This window comes from Canis lupus, chromosome 15 (assembly GCF_048164855.1).
Source record: "Canis lupus baileyi chromosome 15, mCanLup2.hap1, whole genome shotgun sequence".
Lineage (NCBI taxonomy): Eukaryota > Metazoa > Chordata > Mammalia > Carnivora > Canidae > Canis > Canis lupus.
The window spans coordinates 8655972-8671793 of record NC_132852.1 but is presented as its reverse complement, the minus strand read 5'-3'; the positions used below and the strand labels follow the sequence as shown (position 1 = coordinate 8671793).

The window sequence follows — 15822 nt, the reverse complement described above, 5'->3', positions numbered from 1 at the left end:
CTCTGCTTTGAATAAACTTTAGGCTAACCATATATCGTACAAACAGGTCACAAACAACTTTTAATTTCCCGAATCCTAAACTGAGTTTTAAGAAAATATAAATATACTGATGGATCAGATAGCACCTGCAGGAGTTTGATCCCTTGACCAGGATGACCAAGTTACCATCATAGTTTTTAGCATAATTATATAACACGGAACCTAGTGATATGAAAACTACACATGTAAGCAACCACAAAACAATTACTCTTTTATTTATTTATTTATTTATTTATTTATTTATTTATTTATTTATTTTGCAACTTCAACCCAGTGTCTCAATCTGACATCTAAAGTGCAATGAATTATTTGTACTCGGAATGTTTGCTCAGATTTGTTGATACCATTAAAACATTTTAAACACAGGCAGTTACAAGTTATTTGAAGAATTTTATATAATTATTTTAAAATCTCACGAATGGGTCTATGTGGTCATTTGACGCTCACGCACTTTTGAACATCAGAGTCCCTGCTACAGGGAGGGATGGACCTGTCTTGCCCCCCACAGTTCCCCAGCCAGCAAATGTATCTGATCCTTATGCTATCATTTGTCCTTTATTTTTATATACCATAATTTTAAATATATATTTGAACTTCTATGCTTTATTCCAATTCATTTAAATCATTTCTAAACCCTTTCTCCATTCTAGCCATAGTTTTCTGGTCTCCTCTCTTCCTCCAAAAATGCCTCCCAGATTTTAAATCTTTTTTTTTTTTTAATAATTTTTGTTTATTTATGATAGTCACGCAGAGAGAGAGAGAGAGGCAGAGACATAGGCAGAGGGAGAAGCAGGCTCCATGCACCGGGAGCCCGACGTGGGATTCGATCCCGGGTCTCCAGGATTGTGCCCTGGCCCAAAGGCAGGGGCTAAACTGCTGCGCCACCCAGGGTTCCCAAAACGCCTCCCAGATTTTGTCAGTTATTCCTTTGTTTTTGCATTACCAAGTTAGTAGCATTTATTTCTATCAGAAGCTGTACTTTCTTCATGGTTCATTTACATAGGCTGATTTTAAAAGTGGAAAAACCAGTAAAATAGCATCTGAATGACTGTGGCCTGGTAAATGTTGCTCTTCTCAGAGCTAAGTAAGGTGCCAGGATTCCATTTTCTTCTTTTTAACTCCAACCTCATTAATTGCTGGGTTGCCTCCAAGAGATTGTCCCTAGGTCAAGGTCAAAATAATTATCTTTTCTTCCTTCATTTACTATTAAAGGTATGGCATCCTTTAAACAGCTTTATACATGTACCATGATTTTCTTATATGGCTTTGATTTTCCTGGAGTTTCTAACTGTGCACAGCTGGGGAAGCCAGGCACTCACTCATGACCTCTTCCAGCTCGAAGCTGGGCTGCCTTGAGAGGAAGGGTGATGCTGACAAAGTTCCTCTTACCTTCTCCAATGCTTTCAAACTTTATTCCTTGCCTATTTTTTGCTCCAGTGGAATATTGGGCACTTCTCTGAAACCTGAACTTCTCCGAAGCTCTCCCATCTGTGGGTGCCTGGCCAAGTCAACATTCTGCATGTGCTCCCAAACCATGGCTGTGAGGGGCTGGGGCCATTCACAGGTTCTGCAACCCAAAATGAGGTCTGTCTTCTGTTATCCAATACACAAGGGGGCAGGGCTCCTCCTGGGTCCCCTGTATCCTACAAGTCCCACAGAGGCACTTTCGCTCATGAACGGAGGCTGAAATTTAGTTGTTTACAGGGAACAAAAATGATGGAAGTCTAATGCTGCCATGATGCTGACTTCATTTGGTGGGCATTCTTTTCTAATGGGAAATGAGCCACTTTTGCCAGAAAGTGGAACTAGAGGCATGTGGAGTTCAGGATTTTAAAGTGCATCTATTAAGATATTCCCATCTCAATTCTCAGAGTCCCGTTCCTTCTCTGTTAGGAATTTGACTTTGGCATAGGAGACTTGCTAGAGTTAAAATTTTTGTAGGATAGAATTATTTTACAGATAGACTATGGCAACTCTATACCTATCTCTGGGGACATCTGGAAGTGCAGCACAGACACTTGGCCAGATAAGTCAATAGGCTAACGAATGATTTAAGACATGCCGCTAAAAGTTTGGAACTCCCTGTGGGACCCAGGCTGGTGTGTTTATTGATGGCTTATTATCTGGCATAACTGGGTTATTGCAGCCCGATTTGGCTAGGTGACGATAAGGGAATGGAGGGCCCTTCTGGAAGCTTTGAGGAAGCTCTCTTAAAAACCACATTTGCTAAATATCAGAGGCTCAGTCCACAGACAAAGGATGTCCTTGTGTGAATAAGAAGGACCCAAGCAGTGATGCTTGGAAGTTTCTTGAGCCTGAATGCTTGCTTACATTCTCTCTCTCTCTCTTATTGTACCATCTCCTTTGCCTTTATTAAAAATTTAACAAGAATTCTGAGGAATCCTGTGAGTCCTTTCAGTCATCCGATGCTGTTGTAAATACTGCAGTACTTAATCTTCTTGAATCTTCTCTATTCTTATGATTTCATCTGGAGCCCAGGGCTTCATTCCGTTTGCTCTCCATTTGCAGGAAATAGGGTTTCCTTCAGTGCTGGCAAGGAGGTTCTTTGGCTTTCAGATTTTTTCCTTAGTTGGTGATTAATCATCCTGGGTCTGTCATTATCTCTCTTTGCTGAATTGATGGCACTCAGTCTCGGCCACCCAAGTCAGTAATCTATTCCCTCATCCATCTCCAGCACAGAGCTATTGCACTAGCCGGTGTACTCCCTTCCACTGAAATCCCATTCCACTCTGCTAATGAAGAATGGTTTAACAACCATGCTAATGTAGTCACAGGCTATCCATTCTCCATCCACCACTGGTAAGAGAGTCCTTAATGCCAAATTTCTGTTGACTGATTCATATCCAAAATCTTGTTTTAGAATCTGTTTCCCTGTAAGAAACACAGCGATGAGCCAATAAGCAGCAGATACTCGCAGCAGCCTGGGGGTGGGCACGTTGGCTTGAGAAAGGATGCATGGACTCTCACGGAATCACTACATTTGCTCTGTTTTCTTATCTGTACATTTAAAAAGTATTATTACTATTTTCAAGTACACTTGACATACAATATCCTATTTGTTTCAGGTGTACATCACAGTGATTCCATATTTTTATACAACATGAATGGATCCCCACAATAGGTCCACTTACCATCGGTCACCACACAAAGTTATTACAAAATTACTGACTATGTTCCCTATGCTGCCATTACATCCTCATGACTTGTTTATTTTATAACTAGAGGTCTCTACCTCTCAACCCCCTTCACCTAGTTCACCTGCCTGCCAGGTAGCTGACAGTTTCCTGTTTCTGGGAGTCTGTTCTTGTTTTGTTGTCTTTGTTTTGCTTTTTTTTTTTTTTTTTTTGTCTTTGTTTTGCTTTTTAAATTCCACATAGAAGTGAAATCATACATTATTTGTCTTTCTCCATATAACCTATTTCACTTAGCCATCATGCTGCCTCATCCCATATTTGTACATTTTTAACAGTCAATATGTTTTTAGGAGGAAGGTAAGACAAACATATGTGTTTCTTCTATTAGCTGGAAGTGGAAACCATTTTTTTAAACCTTTTGTTTAATACTGATTTGTTAAGCCACACCATTATTCTATATCTTAATTAATTTCTCAAGTTATCCCTGGAAAGGAATATTTCAAAGTAGGCAATATCACAATCAAATCAAATACTCTCACATTCATTCAAGGGGTAATCAGTACTACTCATGACCTAAAGACACAAGCTCCTAAACGAATAATTCAATATATTTCCTCAAGAATATGATATTGTTCTATCCAGTGTAAATGAATTTAAATAGGACTTAAAGCCTTTCTGAGGTCAGGATTATTTTTTCTTTGTGAAGCAAGCAGAAAAGAATCATCACCTTAGTTATTTTTAATATTAATTTTTAATTATCTTCTATATTGAAGAAACTGGAGGAGTGGATCAACCACTCAGATGTGTATGAACAGGAAGCTCTATAAAGTCAGTCTTTCTGGGGTCAGAGTAGGTGAAGAGATTTGAGTAACATCTGGTCAACCTTAGTGGGGAGCTTACTCAGCGCCACCTAAAGGTGGCAGAGTGGTCCTGTCTAAGACAGATGAGCATGACCCTGGGAGTCTGCTCCAAGACTCCTGGTGACATAGCAGTTCCCAGCGACCCAGCAATTTCGAACCAGTGAATGTGTTCTGAGGAAACAATGAGAACTGCACACAGAAACATGTGATTCATGATCACAGATAGAACACTGAAAATAAACAAAATGCCAGTGGTGGGTGGATAAATTAATTATGGCTCATAATTACGACAGAATAATGTGCAGGGATTAAATACATCGTAGGAGAGAAAATGCCTCACCTATTCCTAATTTATGTAAACTAGCTCTGAAAATATTTATGTACAAACACACTCTTGAAATGTTTCTTTGAAGCCTTATATTTAGCCTTAACATACATTTTCCAGTTTCCTTAACTCTTCTTACTACAGTCTTGGGATAAGCCTGCTGTTGTTGCTGTCACACCCATTGCTTTCTTGCCAGGAATATTGTTTGTCAGGATTTGATAATATCATGAACAGTACTAGTATACAAAAATGCCTGATAAAAGGTTATTTGTTTGAAGTCATTGCTAACCAGATCCTGTCCTGTGAATTCAGCTGATTTAAAACATGTGAAAATAAATAGGCTCTGCCCATAGTAGGGAGTAGTGTGAAGAAGGAAATGCGTTTGTTTACAAAATCCATGAGTACATTCTACAGGTCATGGAAAGGGAAGAAAACAATGAAAATCCACACGTAGGAAAATTCTGAAAGCTTTCAGAGTTTAATTCCTCCTAAAGCTCAGTAAGTGCTCATTTTCACCCATCTTCCAAATGAAGAGCTGTTGTAAAGAAACATTCCATTTCTCCTTGGATAGAAAATAAGGGGAATTTTTTCTTTTAGTAAAATGACTTGGTGTTAACTACTAGTATTTTATGTATGTATGTATGTATGTATGTATCTATGTATGATTTAGAGGAAAGTAGGGGAGAGGCAGAGGGAGAGGGAGAGAGAAAGAATCTCAAGCCAACTCCATGCCCAACATGGTGCCTAACACAGGGCTCAACCTCACAACCTTGAGATATTACCTAACAGAAACCAAGAGTCAGCCACTTAACTGACTGAGCTATCCAGGCACCCCTAACTGTTAGCATTTTGAATATCTGCATGAGACTTTATCTCACTCTTATGTTTTATATAATTATATGTAAAATAATATGTGATCATGTTATATAGCAGATAATAATTCTAGTACTGTATTCTTCATATGTAATGAAGTGCATGAAAAGTGAAGTAGACAAATTTGAGTGTTATTGTTTTTTCCAGTTTTTTTCTCAGATTTTAGAGACCTACATGTTCCATTCCTAAATTTAGTTAAGATGTTGATTACAGCTGGAGAAAATTATGTCAGCATTGGTTCTCAGTCCCCTTGCTTTAATTATTTTTCTGGTTCATAGATAGCACATGGATGTTTGGCTTATGTAAGAAAAATGGCAAGTGAGTCTTAGTATTCTTTTCAATGACCAGCTTTAAAATACTGCGTGTTAAAAAATAAAATAAAATAAAATAAAATAAAATAAAATAAAATACTGCGTGTTCTATTGGTCATCAGCCAAATGCTGAAGGTTCCAACAGTGTTAAATCAAGGTAGTTACTCCCTTGGGTATCTCTACTATGTCATTTTCTATTCCAGTTATACAAATCAGAAGTTTCTAGCAAGTAAATTATTTTCATCACGTTATATTTTGTTTATATTTCATCTTAGCTATGTCCTGAACTAACTTTAAAAATCACGTGGGTTTTACCACACATTAAGTAGAGTTAATACCGATTTTTCTCAAACTATTCCAAAAACAGGAAAGGAAGGAAAACTTCAAAATTCATTCTATGAGACCAGCATTACCTTGATACCAAAGCCAGAGAAAGATTCCATTAAAAAGAGAGCTAAAGGCCAATATTTCAGATGACATAGATGCACAAATCCTCAACAAAATACTAGCAAGCTGAATCCAACAACACATTACAAAATAAACCACTTACCACAATCAAGTGGGATTTATTCCTGGGTTTCAAAGAGGTTCAATATTTATAAATCAATCAACATGATACATCACATCAATAAAGGAAAGGATAAGAACCATATGATCATTTTGATAGATATAGGAAAAGCATTTGATCAAGTACAACATCCTTTCAAGATAAAAACCCTCAACAAAATAGGTTTAGAGGGAATATAATAACAATATAATAAAGGCCATATGTGGAAAAACCCACAGCTAACATCATCCTCAATAACGAAAAACTGAGAGCCTTTCCCCTAAGGTTGGGAAGAAGACAAGGATGTCCACTCTCACCACTTTTATTCAATATTGTATTAGAAGTCCCAGCCACAGCAATCAGACAACAAAAGAAATAAAAGGCATCCAAATTGGTAAATAAGAAGTTAAGCTTTCACTATTTGCAGATGACCTGATACTCTATGTAGAAACCTGAAAGATTCCACCCCAAAACTGCTAGAACCGATAAATGAATTCAGTAAAGTCGCAGGATAAAATCTACCCTTAGAAATCTGTTGCATTTCTATACACCAAATGTGAAGCAGCAGAAAGAGAAATTAAGAAAGAAATCCTGTTTACAACTGTATCAAAAATAGATACCTGGGAATAAATCTATCCAAAGAGGTGGGACTTGTACTCTAAAACTTATGAAACACTGATGAAAGAAACTGAAGACAACAAAAAGAAATGGAAAGACATTCCATACTCAAGGTGGAAGAACAAATATTGTTAAAATGTCTATACTATCCAAAGCAATCACATTCAATGCAATCCCTATCAAAATACCAACAACATTTTTCACAGAACAAAACAAACAGTCCTAAAATCTCTATGGAATCACAAAAGACCACAAATAGCCAAAGCAATCACAAAAAGAAAGAAAGAAAAAGAAAAAGAAAGAAAGAAAGAAAGAAAGAAAGAAAGAAAGAAAGAAAGAAAGAAAGAAAAGAAAAGAAAAGAAAAAAACACATAGGTTGTATCTTTAAAATTAAATCATCAGACATAATATATATAAAATGTTATCAATGTGCTCTTTATTCTATCAAACATATGGCACAGTGTCTGGATACTAGCAGCACCCAACAAATACTTAAGTTAATAAATAAAGGGAATAATATGCTGAAAAGACAATATTAAAAATTTCAGTAGTTATTCCCTGTTTTTTATTTGCTTTAAGACTATAGAAGATGATAAGATGGATTGCAGTAATCATTTCATATATCAACTCATTACGATATATATCCTCAATATATATAATTTTTATTACAATAATAATGATTAAAAATTGAGAAAAAAGAATGAACAATATCATTTAAGAGTTGGCAAGTGAAAAATAGGATATTTGTTCCTTAATATTGTCAGAAACAAGCAGGACATATAGAGCTTAAATTATATTTGAGACTCTGTAAATAAATGGCTGCTTAAAACTATGGAAAGTCACCCATAGTATTAAATATTTTAACTATGTAGAGTCACATACAACAGTAACAACGTACAGGAACCAGAAATATTTTAAAAGAAAGAACGTAAGTTCTTACATTTTCTAAGATCACTATTATTAAATGGAGGAAACAATAGTAATGCAATTGAAACAATAATAAAAAACCATGATCATTATTATTATTATTAAATATTTTATTTATTTATTCATGAGAGACACACAGAGAGAGGCAGAGACATAAGCAGAGGGAGAAGCAGGCTCCCTGCAGGGAGCCCCATGTGGAACTCGATCCCAGAATCAGCCCAGAATCAGCCCGGGGCTGAAGGCAGGCACTAAACCGCTGAGCCACCAAGGGATCCCCAATAATAAAAATTATTAATAAATAATGCCAATCCTCTGATAAGAGGCAAAAATAGAGTCCCCTTTCATATCCTACAGGCTTTCACTTAGTTTTGTTAAATTATTACAAAAATGACAAAAAAACATATTTTTCAATTTAGCTTTTTATTTTAACACTGGTAGCATTTGTGTAATTTGTTGTAAGAATTTAGGAAAATATCATTTTTTAATGATACCAGAGAAGATAGGAACCATAATCTCTTACCATTATCTCTTTTAATCTCTAAGACATTTATCATGCAGTCAATCATGTATTCATTCATTCAAGGCATACATTATCTAATGCATATATGTACTTACTTTGTAAGACATTGGGTAAACAACCGTAAGTATGGTAACTACAGATCCTGGTTCCAGAGAGCTGACGATTATGCAGGGAAGACAGGTGTATACAAATCCAGTAAATAAAATATGATAAATAAAATGTGATAACAGAGAAGCACGGATGTTATAGACAGACAGTGGGATGGGGGTTCTAATCTATTTTAAGATTTAGGGAAGACAATTCTGCTTATGTAACAGATTGAACTAGAGGGTGAGCAGTGTTTATAATTTGAAGAGGAAAGGAAAGAGAAAAAGATACATGTTTCAAGGGGAGGTAGTTGATGTTATTTTGTGCCAAACAAGCAAAATGCTTACCAAAGCCACAAGGAGTGCATATGCTAAAAAGGGAGCCATGAAAACAGATAAAGAAAGGCAAACCAACCAGAGAACTAAAGTACACTGGCTTCTGCTAGATTACTGAATTGTAAGGGAAGAGAGATGGCAGGAAAGGCTGAAGAAATGGGCAGTGGATTTTTTTAGATAATAGAAGGTTTTGAAAGTTACATTGAGGGATTTGGACTTTAACATGGGGACAATGGATGGAAAACCATGCAAGGTTTCTACAAGGAATGACATTTGAGAGGACACATCGGCCTCATGGAGAGTAAGACTGGGGGCAGAGAGACCAATTCAAATGCTGGGGCAGAAACCAAAGTGAAAAATGAAACGTGGAAAGGAGTTAACAAATTGAACAATTATTTGAATGAAGCAGTAACAGACTCAGCCAATGATATGTAGACATGAGCAAAAGGGAGATATGAAGGCTAAATACCATATCTTGTGTTTGGGACACTTAGTCAATTGTGTTACCTTTACTGACATGAGTAACATTGGCAGTAAAACATCTTTCACAGAAAGTATGTTTATATTATGATGTGATGAAAATATTTTAGGAAATTTATGCTTGTTGGGAAGACAGGGTGGTAATATAGAAAGTGATGTAAGTGAAAATTCATTTTTTTAAAGATAGGGAAGAATTTGGGTTTGTTTGAATATTGAAGGGAAAAATTAGAGTATAGAGATGTTACAGAGCAGACGGAAAAGAATATAATTCAAGACCAGAGGTATAAGAATTCTCTCTTTTAAAAATTTTTTTAATTAAAAAATGTTTTTAAAGATTTATTTATCTATTTTAGGGGTAGAGAGAGAGAGGGAGAGAGAATCTCAAGCCATCTTTGCACTGAACATGGAGCCCAATGTAGGGCTTCAGCTTACCACCCCGAGGTCGGGACTCAAGCTGAAACCAACAGACGCTCAATGAACTGTACCCTTTTTCTTTTTTCTTTAAAACAACAACAACAACAACAACAACAACAACAACAACAACAAAGTCAAAGGATTTAGGCATTTCCTCCTGAAATTCTTGTTTTCTTTATGAAGTGGAAGAAAGATCATTTTATAAGGGTGAGACAGCAAGAAAGAAAAGATGGAAATATTGAGAGAAGAAATTGCATAATATGATAGTAGAGGATCAGAAGTATCATGTACTGGGGAAATATCATGAGACTGTATCAATGCCATGTTGAGGTCCCAGTTGAGCATGATGACCGTGAATATTATAGTCCTATCAGTTTTTGTAGTCTATTGTGTGGTTTAGTCTTGTAATCCTCAGAAGCCAGAAAGAGGAGTGGGTTAGTCAGATGAGCACATCCATTGCTGAAACTATTGGGAAAATGAAATAAAAAGACCTTTCTCAAGGGCATTTAAGCTATTTATCAGGGAGATTTGGAGCTCTTGAGTCTTCATTATTATTCATTTAGAGGGTATATACAATCAGGAATAGACTGATAGGAAGGCAGTCAATGGACTATTACATTGAAATGCTTTACCAAATGGGTTCATTGAGAATTATAAAGCAAATGTTATTTAAGGATTGAAATTCATGATCAGATAAGAGGAAGTCTGAAATTTTATTTCACAAAAGGTACATTTCCAAATGAGAAGACATTCAGAATCTATCCATGAACGTGGCTGGAGTGGATTATATACACAATAATGGACAAATAGCAAATAAACCAAGATGTTGAGTGAATTGCCTTCATGCATCTTGACATCACTCAGATTTATGGGGCCTGGGCAGCGGGGAGAGGGAGATTTTGAATCAAGAGTCACCATTTTCATTACCATAGAGGAGAGAATGGAAGTGGGTAGAGCACAGAGACAAACAGCCGTCAGCAAATGGAAACCATGAACAAACCGTGTTTCTATAGTGAGTGGGGATTGATCATCTCAGGTTGCATGACACACACTGATCCCACCTAGCATTTGTTGGTGGAGAGGAGGACCAGCGTAGAGAGCAGGAGGTAGCATCTTCCTCTTGATGGCGAGCAGAGAAATGGTGCCTCAGGGAGAAGTTATATTTCCATTAAGGCCAAGAGGTGCTGGAAGTGTTGGCAGAAAAGGACAGTTTCTTCATTATGGACAATAGTTACAGATGGAAGAATGGAAATGAAAGGAGAAGTGAAAGGCTGGGTCAGGAAAGAGTGCTGCAGCCTTCCAGTGTCATGCATGTGGTTCTTCTGTGATCATCTGAACAGAGATCACTGGCTTCTAAATTTGCCAGTTTTACTCAATCCAGAACTTGACACTTTGGAAGGATCTGGCTACTCTAGAAGATTTTGATCTCTGTTCAGCCAGCTTCCCCTATTATTCTTGAACTGAGCCACCCAGGAGCCCTGTACATTTTTTTTTTTTAAGATTTTATTTATTTGTGAGAGACACAGAGAGAGTCAGAGACACAGACAGAGGGAGAGGCAGGCTTCCTGCAGAAAGCCTGATGCAGAACTCGATTCCAGGACCCTGGGGTCACACCTTGAGCCAAAGGCAGATGCTCAACCACTGAGCCGCACAGGTGCCCCCACCAACTCGTACTTTTTAAAATATTTTGTTTAAGGAATAATTTCCTACTTGTACAATTATAAAATTCATTTCTTCTAGAAAAAGTTTTGCAGTTTTGCCTTTCACACTTAGGCCTTTATTATCCTTAAATCTGCCGGCTTAATTTGTTTTTTGTTTTTTGATTTTTTTCATGTAAGCCAAATGCCCCAGCAGAATTTATTGTCTGGTGTCTATGATGCCCTGCTTCATCGTGTATCAAATGTATGCATATCTGCATTAGTCCACTTCTGAGTTCTCCATCCTGTCCCATTCAGTTTTTCTATTCCTGGGGATCCCTGGGTGTCTCAGTGGTTGAGCGTCTGCCTTCGGCCCAGGGCGTGATCCTGGAGTCCTGGGATTGAGTTCCACATCGGGCTCCCTGCATGGAGCCTGCTTCTCCCTCTGTCTGTGTCTCTACCTCTCTCTGTCTCTGTGTCTCTCATGAAAAAATAAAATAAAATCTTAAAAAAAAAAGCTTTCCAATAAAATGCCACGTTCTTTACTTACATAACAAACCTTTTTGTCTGTTCACGCAAATGTTTTCATCTATTTGTTTTCATCCATTTCTTCTATACTTGGATTTTTTTGTGATTTCATAAAAATTTAAGAATACACTTGCTAACTGTATTCTTGCCAAGGGACACCCTGCTGAGATTTCCATTTGTTTACTTTGTATCTATAATGCAGTTTGGAGAGAAATGGCATATTTGCAATATTTGATTTTCTAGTTTAAAACTGCAGTGTTTTTCCCCCCATTTAAAAATGGTATTCTTACTTCAATTTATTTCAATACAGTTTTGTAATTGTCTTGTTAATGTATATGCACAGTGTTGCTTTTGAAAAAATATGCTTGAAAAATGTTGTTTAAAAACTTTTATGGATGCATTAAATTTTCATTGATGTATTTATTTGTCCATATTGCTTTTACATCAGCCTACTTGCTAAACTCTTACTATACACTTGGACATTCTGTACATATCTATCTGTAGGTTCTTACATATTTTGTAGGAATATAGTCATATCATGAAGATGATGAACAATGAAAATTTGCTTTCACTTTATTTCTTTATATTGCTGTACCATAGAAGATACATCCTGAAGTGTGGTGTTGAGTAGAATTAGTGGTCATCCTGTCTCGTTCTAGATCTTGAAAGAATCCTTTCATTGTTTCACAATTGAATGAAGTGTCCACTACAGGGATTTTGTCAGAGTAAAAAGTTTATTTCTATTGCTAGTTTTGAAACATCTAGAAAATCATCATTGGATATCTGATTTTATCAAATGCCATTTCTTAATTTAACACAATAATATGTACATTTTTTTCTGTCTTGATCTATAAGTATGCCAAACTGCATGCATTTACTTTCTAAAGTTAAAAATTGCACTTCTGAGAGTTACTAGTTTTCCTTTATTACTACTTAAAGACGTTCATTTCTATATTCATGAGTGAGGTGAGATCAACCTATAACTTTCCTTCTCCTTTTGTCCTTGTGAAATTTTGCATCAGGGTTACACTTGCCTTATAAAGTGCTAGAGGTTGTCCTTCATTTCTCTGTGCTTGGACAGAGTTCATAATTCATTGGCATTATGGGTTCCTAAGTTGTTGGGTAGAATTTGCTAATCAAATTGTGTGTGCTTGGAGTTTTCACTGCATGGGGATTTTAGGTTACTGTTTCAAATTCCTTGACATTGAAAAAAGTATTCTTTCTTCTTTTGTTCCACTTAATAAGGTATATAATTTTAGCAATTTGTTCATTTTGTTAAAATTTTCAATATTGTTGGCAAAAAGCTACTTTATAATACCCTCTTATCATCCATTTAATCTGTGTAGCATGAATAATTGTATCCCCTTTTTCTTGATATTGTGTCCCCTCTCTCATTTTTAAATTAATCAGGCAAACCAAAGTTTTGTCAATTTAACCTTCTTTTTCAAAGGATTAACTTCTGATTTTGCATCTTCCCTATTATATGCTTATTTTCTATTTCACCAGCTTCTCATGCTTTTATTATTTCTTGCTTTTAGTTTATTGGAGCTTGCTCTGCTTTTGTTTTATAATGTCTTTAAGATGGATAATTGGTTCATTAATTTTTAATATAAAAAGAATGCATGAAATTCTTTTTTAATATAAATATTATGAAAATGAATTTGCCTATATATTCTTATCTTTTTTCTACAAGATTTTTGAATATAATTCATCTCTGTTACTACTCAGTTCTAAATAGAAAATAACCTTTTTTCATAACATTTCCCTTGATCTCTATGTTCTCTAGACATAAACTTCTTAATTTCTAGATACTTAGAGTTTTCCTAGAGATAATTTTTGTTATTGATTTCTAGATTAATTGCATTATGAGAAGATATATGATATCAGTCCTTTATAAATATATGTCTTATTTTATATCCCATTAGAAATATATTTAGGGTCACTTTAGATTGAAGTAAATTGAAATATCAGTGCTAATCATGAGAGAGACAGAGCATTCATTTTGGTACACTCTTCATATAAAACCTTTTTCCTCCATTATTTATATTATCTATCTATTATCTATCTATCTATCTATCTATCTATCTATCTATCTATCATCTATCTATCCATGAGAGACACACAGAGAGAGGCGGGGATACAAGCAGAGGGAGAAGCACGCTCCCTATGGGGAGCCTGATGTGGGACTCGATCTCAGGACCCCAGGATCATGCTTGGGCCAAAGGCAGTCACTCAACCACTGAGCCACCTAGGGGCCCCCCATTATTTCAATCTTAATAGCCTTTCGAATACCTCAGCCCTCTGTGCAGAAAAGCCAAATATTTCAAAGGTTTTCCTCTACTAAGTGATACAAAATGAGAAAATATTTGATTTTACTCAGGAATTTACAATGGGGAATTAATCAGAAAAATGTAGGAATAATATTAGGATGAGTTTGCTCTGCCCTTCATGTCACACTTTCACTTTTGGTTGTGTCTGTGCTATGAAAGTTATAAAGGAAATACACAAATTCAAACAGAGATGATCACAAATGATGGGTTAATATAAGACATCAAAACTTCCTAAGAAAAGCAGTTGGATTTCATACCATCTTGCAGAATTCTAGTCTTCAGAAAATAAATAAAAAATAGTTATGCATATAAGAAGAAAAGGTTTTTACTCAGCTTCAGGATTTTCAAGTAGGAAAGCTAAAAGTTTTCTTCTTGTTTCATCCCTGGGTTCACTGGCTGCAGTAATTACAGGTACATTTCCTGGGTTTAAAACCTCCAGCAAAATAAATAAATAAATAAATAAACAAAACAAAACAAACAAAAAAAAAAACAAAACCTCCAGCAGTCTTGCATAGACTAAGACTTAGATTAGGATACAGAGGATGAGAGAGAGGTATACAGAGGGGGTAGGACTCACACAGCCACACATAGACCAATCATCTGCTTTAACTGCCGAAACAAGAGCAACAAACCAGCTTTCAGGTTAAAATTTGCATCTCCTAAAATGCCACAATAGAGACAGTAAATATAGACATTTAAAAAGAAAAAAAATTGCTTTGTCATATTAAACCATTTATACTTTTGGCTGGCATTCTCTTAAAAATCAATTTCACATCTGGATTATAGTCAAGAAAAATGTTCCCCTCATTTGACACAAGTTTTTTTAGAAGCCCTAAGGAAGATGAGCACTAAAGAAATATTTAGAAGCTGTGATTTATCACCTACGTTGAATTTCCATCATCTTGTTTCTGATGATATGCATGAAGAAAATATTAGTGATCATTTGCAGAAGAAGAGATTTTCCTTTCATTTTTCATGTAGAAATAGATGAGTAGAACATAGAAGAGGTTCCATTCACAGCATATAAACCAATTCTTTTTTCTCCCACTTAAATTTATGTTTAATCTTCTTTTTAGAGCAGACATCAAGAAATAGCAAGCAAAACAGGATATTGAATAATAATTTTTTCATATTTATATTTGTGTGCATGTGTGTTTCTTGTATGCCATGGCCTGGGATTCCTTTCAGTTACATGTTTCAAGTGATTTTGAGATTCATTAGTAAAAACATTTGTACTAAATATAAAGGTGTTGACTTTCTATGATAGCACACCATGAGTCTCAAGATATTTTTACTTCCTGGGATGATTTATGCTCTACATAGTCCAAACACTGGAGATAAAAATTGTATTCAGTGAATAGCATGTATAGTTACCAGAAGTCCAAACATCAACATAGTTTTCCCAGCTGTATACTATAATAGTTGGCAGCAGACTATGCACTAACAAGTGTTCTATAATCCTAAATTGAAAACGAAAAACTCAGCTGCTATCAGCTCAACATTTAGTGTGAGATAGTTTACATTTCTGTGGCATCTGAGTCTATTCTATTGGTTCTCTACTCAGCAGAATTGGTTTTTCTTTGCACTCCATAAGAATTAGAGCTATCAATGTTGATGACTTTCCCATAGTTTATTTTGAAGCAAAACAAGCTAATTAAATCTATTTCATTGACTTATGTTTGATGAAAAGTGCTGGAAAAGGCCATGGCTGACCATGTTGATTTATTTTTAAACTCTAGCAAGTGGTTGTTTTTTGTTCCAAGTAGATATCCGGGAGGAAAATGAACTCATCCCACTCATTTATAAAATTCTTGGGCTTGAGGTGAAGCTATCTCA

At 35.8% G+C, this 15822-nt stretch overlaps 1 long non-coding RNA gene across 1 annotated transcript in view; it reads right to left on the bottom strand.

Moving 5' to 3' along the window:
* Nucleotides 1–316: 316 nt before the first annotated feature.
* LOC140604618 (uncharacterized) overlaps nt 317–15822 on the bottom strand; it is a 308727-nt gene continuing 293221 nt past the window's right edge. The window contains exon 5 of the long non-coding RNA XR_012007437.1: nt 317–2931. This is a non-coding gene — a long non-coding RNA (uncharacterized lncRNA). The remainder of the gene's footprint in view (nt 2932–15822) is intronic.